The 13,444-nt window shown below is 31.5% G+C and overlaps 1 long non-coding RNA gene across 1 annotated transcript; it reads right to left on the bottom strand.

Annotated features, from left to right (window-relative positions):
• Positions 1 to 5,708: 5,708 nt before the first annotated feature.
• On the bottom strand, positions 5,709 to 6,712 carry LOC149240848 (uncharacterized). The gene is made up of 3 exons (XR_016245562.1): positions 6,485 to 6,712; positions 5,842 to 5,885; positions 5,709 to 5,788 (listed from the first exon to the last, which is right to left on the bottom strand). It is a non-coding gene; the product is annotated as an uncharacterized LOC149240848 (long non-coding RNA).
• Between the last annotated feature and the right edge of the window lie 6,732 nt (positions 6,713 to 13,444).

The raw sequence follows: 13,444 nt of genomic DNA on the forward strand, positions 1-13,444 counted from the left end.
CTCACATATCTCTTTTTACTTTAACATATCTTTTTAGAGACAATTGTGTTTAACAACCTTGCCCAATCTAGATTGCATGGCCTCCGAAGTGTCGTTTAAGTATACCAAAAATTTGAATCACATATTAATTATATTTAATCAATCAATTGAGAAAAAAATATATTACATATTAATTATTATAACTCTTTTTACTCTCCAATTTTTAGTTTCAACCCCTCAATTCTTAGCTTCAACCCCTCAGTTTTCATCATATTCTCTTTAAAATCCTCCACTAAAATCCTCCAATTATTATTTTTTTAGCAATGAATTTTTAATATTTTTAATGGAATAATTTATTGGCCATGTGTAAAGAAATAAGAAATTCCCGAAAAATTCATATTTTTAAGGGAATAATTTATTGTCCATGTGTAAAGAAATAAGCAATTCCCCACTATTATTATTGACGATTATAATTGAAGATGAAGAAGGATTAAATCACTGTTAATGATTATGGCATACTATGGTAGCAAGAGAAAGTACTGGCATTAAGAGTAGACGCAGGTGTGTCACTGTTAATGATTATGGCATCCTGTATTAGGAATAATTATTAAAAATTGTCTTTTCAGGTATAATTAATAAAAATAAATAAATCATATGCATTACATCAATTGAGTTCATTCAATTTCAAAATTCCATGTTAAATTGATTGATCCTTGCAAGCATGTATCCTTATTTTAAAATTATTTTTCATTAAATTTGATATTCTTTTGTCTATATTTTAACATATTTTTTTGATAGATGTAATATAGTTAGGATCATAAAAAAACCATAATCATCATCATGCCAAAGCAGCGCAAAAACCTACCAAGAATTGTCAATTTAGATGGATTAGAAAAAATAATAAAAATGGATTAAAAAAACATATATATATATATTTTTTTGTTTTTACTCACATTGCATGTAATATAAACACCAATATGTTAATTACACAGAACATGCCAGGAGATAAAAAAAAATGCAAATGATATTCATAAAAAAATATTCAATAAATAACAAAATATAAAGCATAGTTACTTCTTTCTTCTGTTCAAATTCTAATAGATCAACATGTCATTTGGATGTCATTTGGAAAATACTTACCCAGAAGACCATGGATATATTATCATAGAAAAGACTTACAATTTTTTTCCGAAGAGGCAAGATATTAGTGGAAGAATTGGATTTTCCATTTATGATAATGTCACATTAATTTTTTCTACAAAGAATGCTTTGACATTAAGTTTATTTGCAAATTAGTTTTCAAAATATTTTATTTACTTGATGTATATTCATTTAAAAAACAATTTTAAAGTATGATAACTTAATTCTTTTTATAAAGGAATGAAATAAATATATAAAATACATTTATTTACATCAACACATATATATGGAAGGTTAAGCATTCAAATTTGATATAACTTTAATGCACATTCATGCACAAATTGACTAAAGAATATGATTTATTTTAAGAAATGATGAGGTAACTTATTGCATTATTCAATATCATAATTGAAACATGTACAATATGTTTTCCCACATGTATACACCAATGACCAAAATTATTTGTAATGTGAGATTGGTTCAAATGATGCATCTTCAATACTAAAATTGATGCTATGATCTTAGGTTTCTATGGGTTTGACATTCATGTTTGTGTTTAATTGATGTAATTAATGATTGAGCCATTTATTTGATTTTACTACACAAACCACAACTTTATTTTCATTACAACCCTAAAAATTGCAATTAGGTACATGTTCCTACACCTAAAATGTGAGCTATCTATAAACCTTTCATCATTTCTCAAAGCTTGTGGCCTTCAATAAACATATTGAGATTGTTTATTATTTTGATTGGTTTCTTTCATTTAGTCACAAATTTTTCAAATTCAATATCTCCACACACTTAATATATATTTGGCTATCAATATCAAATATTAACATATGTACTTTGGGCCAACATATTACCAATTCAACATTGATTTTATGATACATTTACACATCCATATAGAAGAGACCCAACCCATGTAAACTAGATGGATCAATTTAATATGTTCTCCTAATGATACAAAAAATGTTGTCCAATTCATTAGAAGTGGGTTGAGTTGCCAAATTTTGACATAATGCATGTACCTCAATGGTACATTTTTTTCTCTATTAGTATGATTGTCATAAGATTGCATGAATTATTTAAGAAGAATAATCCATATGTTTTTTTTTTTTTTTTTCTCTGGCGGATCTCAAACCTCTTATTTGGTGCTTCCCTTGATCCTCTTTTTTTAGTATTACCATCACTCTAATGGATATATATATTTAGTTGTCTCTACTTATGCATAGAAAAAAAGTTAACAATGATTCAACATTGCATATTTAACATACATAACACATGATAAATATATTTAATATGTATAACACATGACAACAAATAATGATGAAAAGTATTTCAGTTGAAAAAATTAGCTATAAAATGCCAAATTATTCTTTTTTTCTTTCCCATATTTGTGACAAAGAAAGCAAATGATGATTCAACAATACACTTCTTAACAATTTTCCTTTAAAGTGAGTTGCTTAGTTAGGTTACATTTATATGCAGAGCTATAAAATGTATATCATTAACATTTATTGAAATAAATGAAGCTAGGAAAAATTATGCAAGCTATTTCTATCTTTGTCCATATTTATCCTAACTTTAATTAAGTTACAATTCATGACATGAAATTTTAAGGTTTAATTACTTAGTCATTTTAATGTTAAAGAGTTAGTCACATGGGACGCTTAAGATAAATTTAATCAACTAATTTTAGAGTTCAATCAACTCTTAGTCATTTTATTGGTTAAGAGTTACTCACTTGGATTTTTTTAGATTTTCAATCAATGTATGAAATAAATTATAGAAATATTTGACACTTGTCTTAAAATCGTACCAAGGATTACTAATAAAATTATTGACATTAAGAACATAGAATCCATGTTTTAGTTACATTGAGTTGAAGGGTATGAAAGAGACCACCTTAATGTATTTAGGGTACTCATTGGAAAAATGTTATCAAGTTAGGGTAGTTTTTTAAGTACTCATTGGAAAAATGTTATCAAATTAGGGTAATTAAGAAAGAAAGTCTAATAAATTCCCATTGCAAATGTAAGATAATCATTTTCATAGAAAATGATGGCATAAGACTAAATGGCTCATGCCACTTAATGATTAAAACTATTAAAATGCTTCTACACATTTAACATAATCTTTAAAAATACTAAAAAAATATTTATAAAAAAAAATATAACCTAAATTCATTGTTTTACTGATTATTTATTTGATAAATTTTTCAAAATCCATCCAAAAAAACAACACAAAATCAAAAGTCTATATATAACACCATTAAAATTTTAATAATTTTTTTCCCTTATAATATTAGGAAAAATACTATAATAACATAATAATACATGAAATTAATATTAATTTAAATCTAAATATTATATTTTTTATAATATGTATGTGTCCATATCAATACAAAGATATTTTTATTCATTTTGGTTAAACGAACAAGACAACATTTTAGTGATGTTTTATGTCATATACACTTTATTTAAAATATAGTTCAATATTGAACAAAATGCCATTTTTATCAAAGTTTTAATAGGTTTCTAGCAAAAAAAAATGGACTTTGGATCACTAAACTATACATTTAAACAAGGAGGGCTGCGAAGCAGCTAGTCCCTGCACATAGTTCTGTCTAGCCCATTTAGCTTCCGAGAATATAGCCTATTTCGTAGTGGAAAATGCTTGTTATATGCAATTCACCTTTTGAGGGTCATACGCCTGAGCCATACAAGATGCACATAAGTAACTGACATAGCCATACAGCCAGACACAGCCAGTCATAGCCTTACAGAGCCAGTGCAGCCATACATAAGCACCAGACATAGCTGCCAGACATAGCCAGTCATAGCCAGTCATAGCGGACATACAGAAAGCAACTGACATAGCGGCCTTACATAAGCAACAGTCATAGCCTTACAGTAATACAGAAACAGTCATAGCCGTAGAGCTTATTGATCGACACATTGACCGCCCATGGACTGTAAAGCTCTGGCAATGTTATTTGTCGCCTTTCCCTTAGTTTCTTCAGTGAGGAAAGCTTATCACTCGTCTCATACAAAAATTCACTGGTCCGGATCTGGTCCAACTAAGGATACCAGCATCCAAATCTACAGGTGGGCGAAACAGTAAATTCGCGGATTTACAGAATTGGGTGGCATGGAATTGCAGATTTCCGTCTGTTGGCCTCGTCCTCTGTGAACGTAGACAAGCTTGCTGTGAAAGTCTCGGGGTACTTGAATTCTCGCAAGTTTTTCTCTCCAGAAGTGCAATTGCAGGTCTGCAACTTTATTTATGCCAGCGGTGACTCTATAAAAACACTGCGAACCAGAAAGAAGCGCTATAAATATTTCTTATATTATTTCTATTTCGACAAAAGAAAACTTGACATAAATATAATCAACTCAAGCAAACTGTTATACATGCATGATTATTTATGTTTAGAAGTGGCAATATAGTGACGAGATGAAATCGATTATGACATATATAATTAAAAAGTTAGGATTGGTTGGCTTAATCTAACAGATTACTCATGAGTATAAAGTCTAAATCAATAATTGGTTTTCTACGGCTCAAAAAAGATTTTAACAAACCAATATATAATAAAATAAAACTAAATCCCAACATCAAAAGGCAACACAAGAAATATAAATTACACACCAACATCCAAAAGGCAATTGATTTTAAATAACCACCAAATATGATATAATAGAACAAAACAAATATTAATTAAATCTCCACCTGCTATTGCTCATTCAGCAAAGTCTTGAAAGCCCACTCGAACACTATCTCGACGCAAACTTTATCATATTGCCTATCGCAATGAATAATAATGAACAAGATTACACATAGTGTAGGCCATGTTATATCTAACCAACGGTGTATCAACGCATGAAACGGTCACTGATACACGTGTTTTATAAAAAAGCCTCAACACAGCCACGTATCTCTCATGCGAAGAGCGCTAATCTACATGCATATCAAATGCCTTCTTCCGAATCTGGGGTGCATGCATACCCAATGTCCACTATGGTGTGTTGTGCAGTCATGGCGCTGGCCGTTTCTTATTCGTCTTCCCGTCAATGGGTATGCATTTTAGCTCTCGCATTGCTGTTCTGGCAGTGTGCGGGGGATAATGGCAGACTCACGCAAGCAGAAGCCGATAGAATTGTTAATCTTCCTGGGCAGCCGCCAGTGGATTTCACTCATTATGCGGGATATGTGACTGTCAACAAAGAGAGCCCTGCGCATTTGTCATCATATTATCTGCAGGTCGGTAAATTACTAACTGCATACCTGTTCAATTAATAGAATTGCTTTCTGGTTTAACATTAGAATCCCTGCACAGCAGCAAGTCCCTATGCAGCATTCATATCATTCCTGTATAATTTTTAAAACACTATGCAACAACAATAACATCCTTTGCATTCTGAACATGAATCCTAAGCATAGACGGTTGGGGCATAGGAAATTTAAGGCGAAAGAAATTTTTAATATCCATATAGAAAGGCATGAACCCTAATAATTTTAGCTCTGGCATTGCTGTTCTGGCAGTGTGCGGGGGATAATGGCAGACTCACGCAAGCAGAAGCTGATAGAATTGTTAATCTTCCTGGGCAGCCGCCAGTGGATTTCGCTCATTATGCGGGATATGTGACTGTCAACAAAGAGAGCCCTGCGCATTTGTCATCATATTATCTGCAGGTCAGTAAACTGCTAACTGCATACCTGTTCAATTAATAGAATTGCTTTCTGGTTTAACATTAGAATCCCTGCACAGCAGCAAGTCCCTATGCAGCATTCATATCATTCCTGTATAATTTTTAAAACACTATGCAACAACAATAACATCCTTTGCATTCTGAACATGAATCCTAGGCATAGACGGTTGGGGCATAGGAAATTTAAGGCAAAAGAAATTTTTAATATCCATATAGAAAGGCATGAACCCTAATAATTTTGTAGAATCGAAAAATAGCCAGCCCCAGCCTGTCGTCAGGCTCCGCGCACCGTCTTTAGGTAAGTAATAAGTCAATGCGGAGCACTAGCACCAGTTTCACCCTGCTCGTGTTCTCAATTTCTTTTTAGATTGCGAGCGATCTCCAGAGGGAAAGGGGAAAGGGGTTGTCTGACTAGAGGGAAGGGGTCAAAACCGTGAGGCTAGCTAGAACCTGTGGTGGCTAGACTTTGGCTTGCTGTCAAAAAGAAACTAATCCAGTAGGAGCGGAGCGGTTAATAGCAATGTTCATAAAAGTGCCTGCCGGCTTCTTCTTTTACCGGGGCTCTTTAACAGGGTATCCTCGAATGGCGGCTGAATACACTATGGTATACAAATATATTTGTAAAATTATCATGAGGAGACCAGGCATACCTTACATCGAGTCGCCAAAAACGATAGTATTCATCCCAACCCCTCTCTCAGGTCGTGCTCCTTCTGTAGCCCGGCCGGTTCTCAGATTTTTCTCCCGCCGCCTTTTCCGCCTTGAACTGAGTATGTTCTGTTCCCTTCCAGAGTTCCGTGTCGCCGTGAGGCACGAAAAACACGTCAAACAGTCAAAACCCCTTTGTTTTGTGCAGCCGAAATCAATTATGTCAAGCGAATTTCACCTGAAAATAGAGAACTGGATTTCATATCAAAAGTGAAAAATATAGAAATTTGTTTCCATTAAATTTTTTAGAAATACTAAATGTGCATTGCCAGGAGGGAACATCTGTTTTACTTACGGTAGAATTCTGCCGAAAACCCTACTACACCATCAAAAGGAAAAATTGTTTAAAAATTAGCTGAATGGGTAATGATTTGTATATAATTTTCCTATACCTAGAAAAGAAAATTCGCTGAATGGGTAGTTCCATCTGAACCTCAATGGACTTACTGGTATCGCAGGTAGGAGAATGGAGAATGGACGAGGCTCTGCTCCTGTTCAACTAAAACTCCCAGGCTCGCTGCTGCTTCAAAGTTCAGGTATGCATACCTGGTCCTGGATCAAAGTTGTGTTTGATTCGATTGTGTTTGATTCACATGCCTCTGATCGGTGTTCCGCCAAGTGGTCAACATGCAGATATGATGTGGTAAAGGCAGCTAGCGACGAGTCGTCAACATGCAAATACCAGCGTTTATGCTTAGACCTGCTTGGTATATTTTATTATAATGTTATTTTATCATAGTTAAATAGCGAAGTTATATGGTTTAAACAATGTATGAGATAACATTTAATGCTGTCCAGTAATGCTAACATTAGTTTAGGTTGCAGGGACTGACAATTTGAAAATATCGGACAAACAAAAATATAACCTATTCTTTTCGCCTCAGATCAGCTTTGGTTTTTGCCGTCTAGCTTCGGTTTTTTGGAAAGAGGCCAAATAAGATGAAAAATCAGGATCGGGAATAAAACTTTGGTTAATTGCTGATGATCGGGGACTAAAAGCAGGTCAACTAATGCTATGTTCGTCGCGAACGATTACTATAGTCCATGCCTGGAGGGTAGGGACTAATAACATGTCACTTAAGGGATATATGTACAATATGGTTAGAAAAAGAAAGCAATGCATTGATGTTATTTATTTATTTCTATTTATATACGGAGACATCTCCATCATTCCTGGGTAGGTTTAGCTTTTATTTTATTTTATCAAGGTTCACACAAATATATACTATTAATTGTTTATAACTATGAACTTTTAGTGCCTTTATTTAGTATAATGCTTGGTATAATAATTCTCTGCAGATTTCTTTGGGATATATTTCTAGGATCCCTTCCTCCTATTCTAGATTTCGCTATTCCCACCCACAAATATGTTTTTTTAATGTTTTATTCCCTTGTAATATATTAAATAAAGAGATAGTGTAATATATTATTGGTTATTCATATTCCTTTACGCCTGGGATATTTTTTGGTTTGATATTCCTTCTTCCTTTCTAAATTTCCTTGTTCCCACCATAATATGTTATTCTTTTAAAATATAAAAGTGGGTAAGATATCACTGTATTGGTAATTGGATCATATAAAGTCTAAAGTAAGAGATCGTATAAGATATTATCAGTTACTCATATTCCTTTAACTTTAGATTTGGGGTATTATTTTTGTTGGGATTTCTTCTTAGTTTTCTGGATTTTTCTTATTCCCAAAGGTAAATATATTTGAGAGAATACGATATTATTAGTATATATGGATTTTCAAAATTTGTGGATGAATATGCTTATTTAGTTGATTTATGAAACATATTATATAAATATGGATTTTTGAAAAATAAGTCAAAATATATACAATCAGATGTTCAAAATTTGTATAATGAATATGCTTATTTAGTTTATCTATAAAATATATTATATAAATATGGGTTTTTGAAAAATAAGCCAAAATATATACAATCAGATATATTAGTTTTATGGAATTTTTTATAAATTAAAATTTCTCTTTTTCTTAAAACACACATCATTTTTTCTTTCCTCAAAATACGCATGTTATAAAAAAAATGAATTAAGGACAATAAATATATAAGATTTAGATGCGCCGATACTAAATCAAAATTAGATGCCATTGGATAATTATTATGTTTCTCATAATATTTTAAATTATTATAGAATAATTAAAATCATTAGTAAAATGGCCGTTCCATAACTAAATTCTAAGAGTATTAAAATAATAATTTTTAAATTAAATAATTAAAAAATTATGGATTAAATTATGTCACTAAATTATTATAATATTAAAATAATAAATTTTCAATTAAATAATTAAGAAAAATGTATTGGTTAAATTAAGTCATAAAAATAGAAATTATTTTTTAATAAAATCTTATTTTTAGAAAAGAAGTAATCAACAATTTATGATGAAGATTATTATAACAAATTCAACAATTCTATATTTATATTAATGAGAATTTTTTAATAGAGAAAGGTGAATTCTAGAAATAACATCTACAATTAGGTATTAATGATTATTAAAGAATGAATGAAGTTTCAAATACTTCATCTTGCCACATATCAATGTTATCAATAAACAAAAACTCTAAAAAAATATTATATATTCAAGCATACTTCAAATCATTCTTATAATATTTATGGAATAAATTAAATTACGAGTTTAGACCTAGACTATAATAATATTAAAGTATTGATATTAATTTATATAGTTGGAAACTAATAAATATTGCTATAGAAAATAAACCAATTTTATATCCATTATCATAGCAATTAAAAAAATTTAATATTCCCATTAAAAAATTCAATATTCCATCAATCAATAAAGAAGAATGCACTTTATAAATGACGTTTTATGTTCAATGTTAATAGTTTTCAAGGGGCATGCACTGATGATCAAATACTTCAACTTTGTACACACTGATGTTAAATAATAATGAAAGGCACTTTAATAATTATTATGTACATCAAATTACTTCTGCAATTTTTATAGAATAAGTAATGATAATACTTCAACTTTGTACACACCAATGTTGAATCAATAATCAAAGACACTTTAATAATTGCTATGTACATCAAATTACTTCTGCAATTTTTATAGAATAAGTCAAATCATGAATTCATATATAATAATAATAGTATTAAAATAATAATATTAATTTGCATAGTTAAGAATGGTAGTATTATGTAAATTAAGTAATTGGATTATATAAAAAAATTTATGAGTTTTAATGGAAATACTTAACATCTTATTTTGGGCACTTTATGATGAGGATTATCATGTCAAATATAATGATTTTATATTCACATCAATGTAAAACCCATATGAGATAAGGATGAGCTATGGTAATGAAATCTAAGGTTAAGTATTAGTATTTCTTAAGGGGTATAAATTAAGAATCAAGTATTTCATCCATGTTGAATCAAGAACAAAGATACTTAATACCTTATTAGCTATTATGTATTAGATTATGCTTCAAATCATTCTTACCATATTTATAAAATAAGTCAAATCATGAATCAGCCCCAAGGGATAGCTCAATTGGTCGAGTTCCCGTTGCTAAGTACTTTCCAATTGGGAGGTCACAAGGTCAAATCTCCTCGATGCCCTCGGGGTTAGGCCTGTTAAGATTGGCTAACGGGCAGATCCCTTCGGGTGGATCTACCCCGATATCTCCCGTGGATGTAGCGACCACTCAGTGATCGTGAATCACAGTTTAAAAAAAAAAAATTCAAATCACGAATCTATATAAAAAATATAATAGTATCAAAGTAACAATATTAATTTGTACACCTGAGAAAAATATATTAGTTGAACTAAGTAATGCAAAGAAAGAATTTTTTTCGAAAATTTTATTTTTTAAATGGAAAAAAATAACATATTATTCTAGTCACTTCATGATGAGGATTAACATATAGGAATACAACAACCCATATATTTACATTAATGAACAATTTCTAGGAGAGAAGGATGAGCTCTAGTAAGGGCATTTAAGGTTTACCTACAATTATGTTGCTTTGTGTACATTTTTTGTTCCAACAATAACAATATAGAAACCATTATTAGGACTACTATCGGGATCTCCAATACTCATTTTTTATATAAGTACACATTTGGAAAAAAATTAGGGCCATGTCTTAGTGACATTGATCACCCAAAAGTGATCATAACATGTGAGTAGAGTAATAGTTTTAAAAAACCTCATCAAAATAATTTTAATAATGAAATATACTGAGTAGGAAGAGATGAAAGGAAATGTAGGTAAAAACCCCTAGATAGTTTCTCATAAAAGATGTCAAAGAGGCCTTGTTTTGAGGTAATGTAAAAAGAATGAGGAATATTGACTAAATATATTAAAGGGAGTGTAGGTGAAGAAAAACCCCAATATAAAGGATTATCATATGAAAATGAGGATTACATATTTCACCATAAGTCGAGAGTTATATGTTTGCAATAATAGGAGAGTAATTATTCCATAAGAAAGTAGGTGCATCATTATTCATTAAGAGTTGGTTGATAAAGAGACCAAAATCTAAGTAGAGGGAATATAAACTCTTGGTAAAAAGGAAAAGTGAAGTGTGGACCTTTTTTTATTTTCTTTCTTCCCATCCCTACTTTCTATATTCCTACAAAATATAGAATCTATGGGTCTAATAAATACATAATTGATTTGAGGAAATGATGGATAACTTGGAGTATAAAGATTGATTTTTGTTTCCACTATTATTCAATTCAATTTCAATATATATTGTTGATTACATGTTTGATAGATCATGGATTTTTTTGGGGGAGCAAGTTTAACCCCCCAAAATTCTAAGAAATAAAGATAATAATGTACTTATACTTATTTGAGTGACATGACCATACATCTAACCCATCATCCCAACAATCTCACCATTACATCGTTCATTATATTATGTCATATTATGTGTGTCTCCCTCAAAACAAATCCTAAAATGTTGATAATAAAAATTTGGAAGGTCAAAGGTGTTAATTTTTTCCACTATTCTATGTTGTTTCAATTGCATTAGCCTAAACCAATTCTTTAATTAGAAATATTTTAACAATAATTAATATTTCCAATAATCAACATTAATTGAAGATATAAAAGTAAATTCAATGACAATAGGAGATAATAAACACAACAATAGGAGACATCGATTTGGTCAAAGACCAGGGAAAAACCCCATAAGGGGGAAAACCTTTTGAAATTCTTCTTCTATTAAATTTTCATAAAATATTAAGCAGATAGTACAATGAGCCAAAACTATCTAGCAAAAATCAACCAAACAATATTCAATATATGATCCCAACAATAATACTAATAAGAGTAACAGTCAAACATGCAGTCAACTACTCATATCTGTGGTCAATTTTCACGAGAAACCCTAAGTCTCAGTCACATGGAGCAAGTGTTCATGTGTGTGGCTGAAGTGTTATGACCACACAGATAGGCTTGTATGCATGTGGCTATAATAAAAAATCTCTTGTGACAACCCTGAAACTGTGAATCAAAAACCCTAATCAACAAATGTGAGCTTCTAACCTTGAAATTTCAGACTTGTATGAACTGAATTCCGCAAACTCACTTTATAACTGTGCTAACTAATCCAAGAAGAGAGAAGAAGAAAATCCTTGATGATGATATCCAAATGAGGGTCACTCAAATTATATCTATAGGCTTCCAAGGGTGTCTAATTTCATTTTAGGGCCGACCTATCATTTTATGCACATGTGGGTTTCACTTCAAAAATAAACTTTCCCTAGTCCAAATCAAGTGCTTCAAAATTCAAAATTGGTCCTCTTGGAGAGAGGAATCTAGTCCCATGATTGGAATTTGACACTAAGATGCCAAATTAATACTCCCTCTTAGCTATGGAGAAATTCCAACTCCATTATGTAATAATCATAAGTATCCTCTCATCAAATCATGTCCCATCTTTGCTCAAATGTATCTGTTGAATCATTCTTGAATTTAAAGAAGAAGAATCATAGGGTATCTTCAACTACCACCCTCTCTGGATAATAAGAAAGGTCCTATGGGATACTCTCACCTCATGTATATGATAGTGGGTAAGGTCCTATCAGACATTCTCACCCCAAGTCATCTCGTCGAGCAATGGGTAAGATAAAACTTACCAAGCGAGGATCAAAACCATCCCATGAAGAAATCAATGGGTGAGACACCACTTTCTATATAAGTGGTGAGGATCACATCCATCCTATTTCCTACCAAACTTCCCAGCAATGACCCTAAAGAGTAACATGGTAGAACACCTACATCATAATCGAGATTGGGTGAGATACCTAACTTATCAAAAGTAGGGATCACACACACCCAAGCCTCCTCAACACATTGGCTAAATGGGGAGGGACAATCCCAACAAGCCTGGCTTGTGGGTAAGATGCAATTAGGTTGTACTTTTCATATACCAAGATAGGGGGAGATACCTGACTTGTCAAAATAGATAATAATTACACACACCCTATGTGTGAAAAATAGGCGAGATTCCCTATTGTCCAAAGATCTCTCAAAAACCTTCAATGCTCCATTCTTACCTTGGGAGCTCAACCATTGGGGGAAGAGATACACTCAGTTTTGTCTATCAGTAAAGCCCTTCATTCATAGGGGTCACATCTATTAGTCCAAGCTACTCTATGAAGACCAAGAACTTCCCATTCGACAAAGCCTTGGTGAGATATCTACAATATGTTAATTTGTTGATATGTGATGGATTCTAATGAATCCTCTCTGTACCATGTCTCAATATAATGATATTTGATCTCTATGTGCATGGATTTGTCATGAAATGCAAGATTATCTTCCAATCAAATCCCACTCTTTTTGTCACAATATATCATTGTAGTGTCCAAAACCTGCTCAAACAACTATTCAAAGAGCTTCC

Source organism: Pinus tabuliformis, chromosome 8, assembly GCF_031772625.1.
Source record: "Pinus tabuliformis cultivar Carrire ecotype Pingquan chromosome 8, CPIR1, whole genome shotgun sequence".
NCBI lineage: Eukaryota > Viridiplantae > Streptophyta > Pinopsida > Pinales > Pinaceae > Pinus > Pinus tabuliformis.